At 39.3% G+C, this 7,208-nt stretch overlaps 1 non-coding gene across 1 annotated transcript; it reads left to right on the forward strand.

Annotated features, from left to right (window-relative positions):
• Positions 1 to 5,947: 5,947 nt before the first annotated feature.
• Positions 5,948 to 6,111, forward strand: LOC115871767. The gene has a single exon (XR_004047470.1). It is a non-coding gene; the product is annotated as a U1 spliceosomal RNA (small nuclear RNA).
• Positions 6,112 to 7,208: the final 1,097 nt, after the last annotated feature.

The raw sequence follows: 7,208 nt of genomic DNA on the forward strand, positions 1-7,208 counted from the left end.
CTCTCTCTCGTGTGTATGTGTATGTGTAATCATAGGCAAAATATACCCTGTGCTGTATATGTATATATATGATATGTATAGCAATGTGTGTGTGTGATCCTAGTTAAAATTGAATATGTATATATATCTCACACACACATTCACTTAATTGGCCATATAAGAACACTGCAATAAAGTATAAAAAAATAGTGCTGGCATGAAGAATTGCCTTCAGCTTTAAAATTTGTCTTAAAATGAACATACTTTGATTCTATCTTCTTTTTCCATTTCTTTTGTTAATAGCTTAAAATTAGTTGATAAATTTTGTAGCAAACATTGTTAATATATTGACTTTTATCTCTATCACTCTCATTTGATAAGTCACAACCCAATTCAGGATGTAGGCACCCCGATAGCATGATGTCTTAAGCATTGGACTGTGAATTGCAAGGTCAACAGTTCAAAATCAGCAGGCCCACTTAGGGAGAAAGAAGATGCTTTCTATTCCCATAAAGAGTTACAGTCCCAGAAACTCCAGAGGAGTTCTACCCTATCATATCATATCAGAGGAGTTCTACCCTATCAGTTGGAATCAACTGAATGGTAGTTATATAAGTAGCTGTCACACCTTCTGACATGGAAAGGCTGCTAGATTTAAATCCAGCACCATAGTATCCCATGGTTTTAACCAGTACCCCACCAGCTCTCATTTTCTATAAAGACTGAGAATCATTGGAGATATATTGTTTGCTGCAGAAACATTGAGAATCAAATATCAGATTGTGCATTTAGTTGACTGGGTCAGGGAAGATGTGTGTGTGTTAATTTAAAGCATAATGTGGGTTATGAGAGAGCCAGCCAAATGCAGCAGTAAGCAATTCAAATGTCAGATTTTCTGTCTGATAAACTATAATCAAATAGTTTAAGACAGCCATTTGCTTGTTCTTTTAACACTGTTATGCTCTGTGATCAAATATATCGCCCAAGGGACTATAAATTTTTAGTTTAGCAGATTGTCATTTTTCACTGATTGAATGCCGTTAATGACATACTACCAAAAAAAAAACAAAACAAAAACCAAACACTTTAATTTGTGATCTGGTCTCTCACAAGGTTTCATTCCCTCATTTTGTCATTCTGACATTTTCAGTCTTGACAATCTAATCAACAGACTGTAATTTCAGGGCATACACTTGTATACTCCAAAAACATGAAATTCCATGAGTCAAAGTTCTTCACCAGAAGTATTAGATTTCCAACATTCCTTTCTAAATGGAATAACTTGTAACTTGACTGACAATAGAAATGCATTTTTAGCAAAAAGTGTAAAACTGAACAAACATAGGATTTTTAATTTTTCAAAAAGCAGAAATGATGTAACAACAAAGTTTGTATGTATCCATTCACTTAAACCGAATTCTGTAAGGGTTTTAGAAACATAAACTTTTTGGCATTTTAAACACATGTACACATCAAAGAATTTGTGGAAAGATTGAATTAAAAGATAATGGAATTTTCCCATAAATGTAAGGATGCCATTTTTACAGATATTTCAATGATGCTCATAATTATAAAACAAAATGAGAGAGAGTAAAACAGTGTTTTAATTTCTTAAATTTATATTGGTGTTACAGTTAATAACAAACCCATTTAAAATACCTCATAATAAACTGCATATATGTGCGAGGGATACCCCCCAAAAAGCAAGACTTTCTTTTCAAAGCTGTGTATTTTGTTCTACAAAACAAACTTATCACCTTCAAAGTACTCTCTATTACACTTAATACATTTATCAAATCTGCAATTACATTCGTGGAAACATTTTTCAACTCATCTCTTTGGATGGCTGATGGCACCTCCCTCATTTTTGGTTTTTGTTTTTTCTTTTTTGTCACCTCTTCCATGTCTTCAAATCTTTTCTTTAAAAATAAGTCACACAGAGTGAGATCAGGTGAGTAAGTTGCGTGGGGCTAGAGAGGTATGTTGATTTTTTGCCAAAAACTTGTGCACGGAGATGGCAGCATGAGTAGGTGCATTGCTCTGGTGGCAAAATCAGCTCCCAATCTACCAAAATCCAGCCTTTTTCATTGCACACACTAAATAGAAAGCTTGACTAACAGTCTGACCCAGTGGAATGAACACCAAATGCATTACAAGTTGACATTTTCATCCATATGGAAGTTGACTGATATCCCAAATGAGGTTAGTCATCAATCGACATTTTACCTTTTCTGTAATGAGAAAACCACTCATACATTTGAGTTTTTCCCCACAGTGCTGGCCTTGTAAGTTGTGTTTAACATCACAACCATTTCCGCGGGATTTTTCCCAAGCAGGAAATACAATTTCATAGCCACCTGCTGGTCTCTTAAATGAGCCATCATAATAAAATAGGCTTTGAACAAAACTACTTTTACAAAAAAAAACAATGTATTGTGACTAAAGAGAACCTTCCTAGGTGATGTCACTGGGTGCACTAACTCAGAGTGAATTGCTCGATGCTCACATTGTGGGGAAAATGCATATTAGGAAAGCCCCTCTTCACCCAGAGCAATTCCAGGTTTTTGAAGGTACCCCTCATATGTCATTTTAGTTATTACCTCTAATAATTGCATCTTCTCTGTATTTAGGTACAAATACTATCACAGTAAATGAAAAGTAAAAGTCATTTAATTATGATGGTAGGATGTAAAAATTAATATAAATGTGTAAAGTTATGTTCTGGTGATGCTGGACCATCGTAAATAAAAGAGAAATTGTGATTTAATAAATGGTTTTTAAATGAGAAAAAATTTTGGAAATTAAGCTAATTTGAGATACGAGACGCTTAGTAAAACCAGATACCCCAGCTAGAGGAATGGTTTGAATTTGACTGTTTTTCCTTCCTAACAGTTGTTGCTGTTGTATTGCTAGGTCCCATCAAGTCCATTCCGACCCATAGTGAAACTATGCACAGCAGCATCCAAGAATATGAGGATGGCCCTGCACCATCCTCACAATTGTTGATATTGCAGCCACTGTGGTGATCCACATCATCAAGGGTCTTCCTCTGTCTCTGCCCTTCTACTTTACCAAGCATAAAATCCTTTTCCAGGGACTGGTCTTTCCTGACAACATGCTCAACGTGTATTTGAAATCTTGCCTTCCTTGCCTCTAAGGAACACTCTGACCGTACTTATTCCAAGACAAATTGGTTTATCTTTAGCAGTCTATGGTACTTTCAATGTCCTTTTCCAGCACCACATTTCAAATACATAAATTCTTCATTGGCCTTCCTTATCGAATCTCCGAAATTCACATGAATAAGAGGCAATGAAAAATACCATGGCTTGTATCAGGGACAACTTGGTCAGCAAAGTAACGTCCTTTCAATACTATATAGAAGTATTGTGCAGCAGATTTACCTAATGCAACTCATCGTTTGATCTCTTGAGTGCTGCTCCCATGAACATGGATTGGGGATCTAAGCAAGACAAAATCCTTACAAATTCCAACCTTTTATCCATTTATCATGTTACCTATTGACTCAGGCATGAGGATTTGTGTCTTCTTTGCATTGAGTTGAAATCCATACTGAAGGCACTACAATCCTTGATCTTCATCATCAAGTTTTTCAAGTTGCCTTTTCTTTTAACAAGCAACAGAATGATTAAATTGTAGAACATTATAAAAAATATGGAATGGGGGAGAGTCAAGATGGCGAGTCAGACGGTGCGATGTAGCAACGATGAAAATACAACTTTCCTGTAGTTCCTAAATGCTTCCGCTGCCCCCCACTATCATGATCCCAATTCTACCTTGAAAGTCTGGCTAAACCATATGGTGTACACTGGTATATATAGGAACTGGAAACACAGGGAATCCAGGGCGGCTGATCCCTTCAGGACCAGTGGTGTGAGTGGGAGTATAGAGGGAGAGTGGGTTGGAAAGGGAGAACCCATTATAAGGATCTACATGTGGCCTCTTCCCTGGGGGACGGAAAAGGGTGAAGGGAGACATTGGACAGGGCAAGATATGACAAATAATAACTTATAAATTGTCAAGGGCTCATGAGGGAAGAGGGAGCAGGGAGGGAGGGGGAAAAATAGGACCTAATGCCAGGGGCTTAAGTGGAGAGCAAATGTTTTGAGAATGATGAGGGCAATGAATGTACAAATATGCTTTACACAATTGATGTATGGATTGTGGTAAGAGTTGTATGAGCCCCTAATAAAACTATCAAAAAAAATAGATGGCGTCCACGTAGACTCTCCCACTTGGCACTCCTGTTGCTAGACCAGAAAACTAAGAGGTAAGGATGCCAATATTGGGAGGCTGGGTGCTAAAAATATATTCACTGTACCAGGGTCTGGTTCAGACCTCCTCCTTTGATTTTCACCCATGAAGCGATTAAAGAACTTGCTGAAACACTCTTAAGTTCACAGCATTTGCCTGCCGGCTCCACTAACCCCTGCCAGGTCCAGCAGGAATGTGTCTTCCACCCCTTCCTGTGCCCTAGTCCTACAGGGAGCAGTAGTTTCCCCAGACTGCTATCTAAAAATCGTCATTATCCCAAGCTTGCAAAGAGCCTCTGAGAGCTAGCCACATGACCTCACACCAGTGTTCCCCTTGCTATATGCCCTTTGCCCATTGTCTAAGAGTTGGCAAATCCTCTCCCGAGCCAGGAACGGAGTGACTACAATCGGCCATTCCTTCCTGCCTCACCCCACCTCCATACCTGTCAGCAAGGGTAATGATAGGCAATTATACAATAATTTGCAGCAATTGAAGAAGCAGTGGGATATTTACCTGTGACAGAACACAGTTCCATAGGGTACAGCCAGCAGTGATAACAGTATAGAGCTGGAAGGACACAGGAAGGCAGCCAGGGACGAATTCAGAGCCAGTTGGCCACAAAACCACACCACTTAGCTGGTCCCCCTCCCCTGGGGGACAGCATAACCCAGGCCTGATACCAGGGCATACCACAAGCCCATTATAAAAAGGGAAAGCTAGATCATTGGGAAAGAAGCTCAGCTAGGAGGCTATAGAGATAAACACTACAATTAGGCAATTGGGCCTGATAGATATTTACAGAGCTTTCCATCCGAATTAAAAAAAAATCACATTCTTTAAGTGCACATGGCTCATTTTTGAAACTAGATCACATGTTGGGGCCAAGTCAAACATGAGTAAATTGAAACACATAGAGATCACTCAGATGTCCTTTTCAGATCACCCGATCATGAAGCTGGAGAAAAATAAAAGGACAACCAGTAAAACAAGGGCAAACACTTGGAGGATAAATAATGATCTTCTAGTACACAAATGGGTACTGGCCAAGATTAGATGGAGTTCTGGAAATTTCTAGAAACTAATGAGGATGATAAAACAACATACCCAAACCTATAGACACAGCAAAGGCAGTTAGCAGAGGTAGCTTGATAGCAATAAGTGCTTATATTAAAAAGGAAGAGAGACTTATGACTGATTCACTATCACAAAACCTCCAGCAATTAGAGCAGATTCAACAGAACAACTTCATCCAGAGCAGAAAAGAAAGAAAGAAACAATAAAGTTCAGGGCAGAGTTAAATGAGTGGTAAGACAAGAGAACAATGCAAAAAATCAGTGCAGCAAAATGCTGGTTCTTTGAAAAGATCAACAAATCGACAGACCACTCACATGCAAGCCTAACCAAGAAAAGAAAGGAGCAAACATCAATAGTCAGAATGAGGAACAAACAGGAAAATCACAATGGATCACAATGAGATTAAAAGGATAATCACATTGGACTTCCACTCAAGTACTTACTCAATGCAAGAAAAATTTGTTCTATTAAATTGGCATTCCATGATGCACACCTCCCTGACATGATCTCTGAAGACAAATATGTGCATAAGCAAATGTGGTGAAGAAAGTTGATAGTGCCCGGCTATCAAAAGATATAGCGTATGGGGTCTTAAAGGCTTGAAAATAAACAAGCGGCCATACTTACCTGGCAGAGGAGATACCATGATCATGAAGGTGGTTTTCCCAGGGTAAGGCTTATCCATTGCATTCTGCATGTGCTGAGCCCTGCTATTTCCCCAAATGTGGGAAACTCTACTGCATAATTTGTGGTAGTGGGGGACTGTGTTCACACTCTCCCCTGAAGAAAAAAAGAAAAATAAAAGATAAACAAATGGCCATTTAGCTCAGAAGCAACAAAGCCCACATGGAAGAAGCACACCAGCCTGTGTGACCACAAGGTGTCAAAGGGATCAGGCAGGTATCAGGCATCAAAGAACAAAGAAATAATATCATTGTAAATGAGGGTGAGTGCAGAGTGAGGACCCAATGCCCATCTGTAGGCAACTGGACACCCCCTTAGAGAAGGGTCGCGGGGAGGAGACAAGCCAGTAAGGGTGCAGAGTAGCAACGATGAAGCATACAACTTTCTTCTGGTTCTTAAGTGCTCCTGCCCCCCACTATCATGAGCCCAATTCTACCTTACAAATCTGGCTAGAGCAGAGGGTGTACACTGGTACAGATAGAAACTGGAAACACAGGGAATCCAGGACAGATGATCCCTTCAGGACCAGTATTGAGAGTGGTGATACCGGGAGGGTGGAGAGAAGGTAGGGGAGAAAAGGGGAATAAATTACAAGGATCTACATAGAATCTCCTCCCTGGGAGATTGACAACAGAAAAGGGGTGAATGGAGATGTCGGACAGTGTAAGATATGGCAAAATAATAATAATTTATAAATGATCATGAGCAAGGGGTGAGTGGGGAGGGAAGGGGGGAAATCAGGAGCTGATATCAAGGGCTCAAGTAGGAAGCAAATGTTTTGAGAATGATGATGGCAACAATGTACAAATATGTTTGACACAATGGATGGATGTGTGGATTGTGATAAGGGTTGTATGAGCCCCCATAAAATGATTTTTTTTTAAAAAAGAATAATCACAAAGTATTATGAAAGTCTGTGCTCCAATGACTTCAACAATGAGGAAGTCATGGACAAACTTGGAAAAACAACCCATGCCTAGACTATAGCAGATTGTGGTCAAGAACTTCAGCAGACTCATAGCAAAAGAAGAAATAGAAATGGCTTTCAAGAAACTACCAACAAAATAATATCCTGGACCAGATGCCTTCACAGAAGAATTCTACCAAGCATTAAGGGAAGAGCTGACACTAAATCTCCACAAATTATTCCAGAGCATATAGAAAGATGGTAAACACCCAAACTCATTCTGTGAAAC

Source organism: Echinops telfairi, unplaced genomic scaffold, assembly GCF_000313985.2.
Source record: "Echinops telfairi isolate 266 unplaced genomic scaffold, ASM31398v2 ScPeMD7_7401;HRSCAF=8416, whole genome shotgun sequence".
NCBI lineage: Eukaryota > Metazoa > Chordata > Mammalia > Afrosoricida > Tenrecidae > Echinops > Echinops telfairi.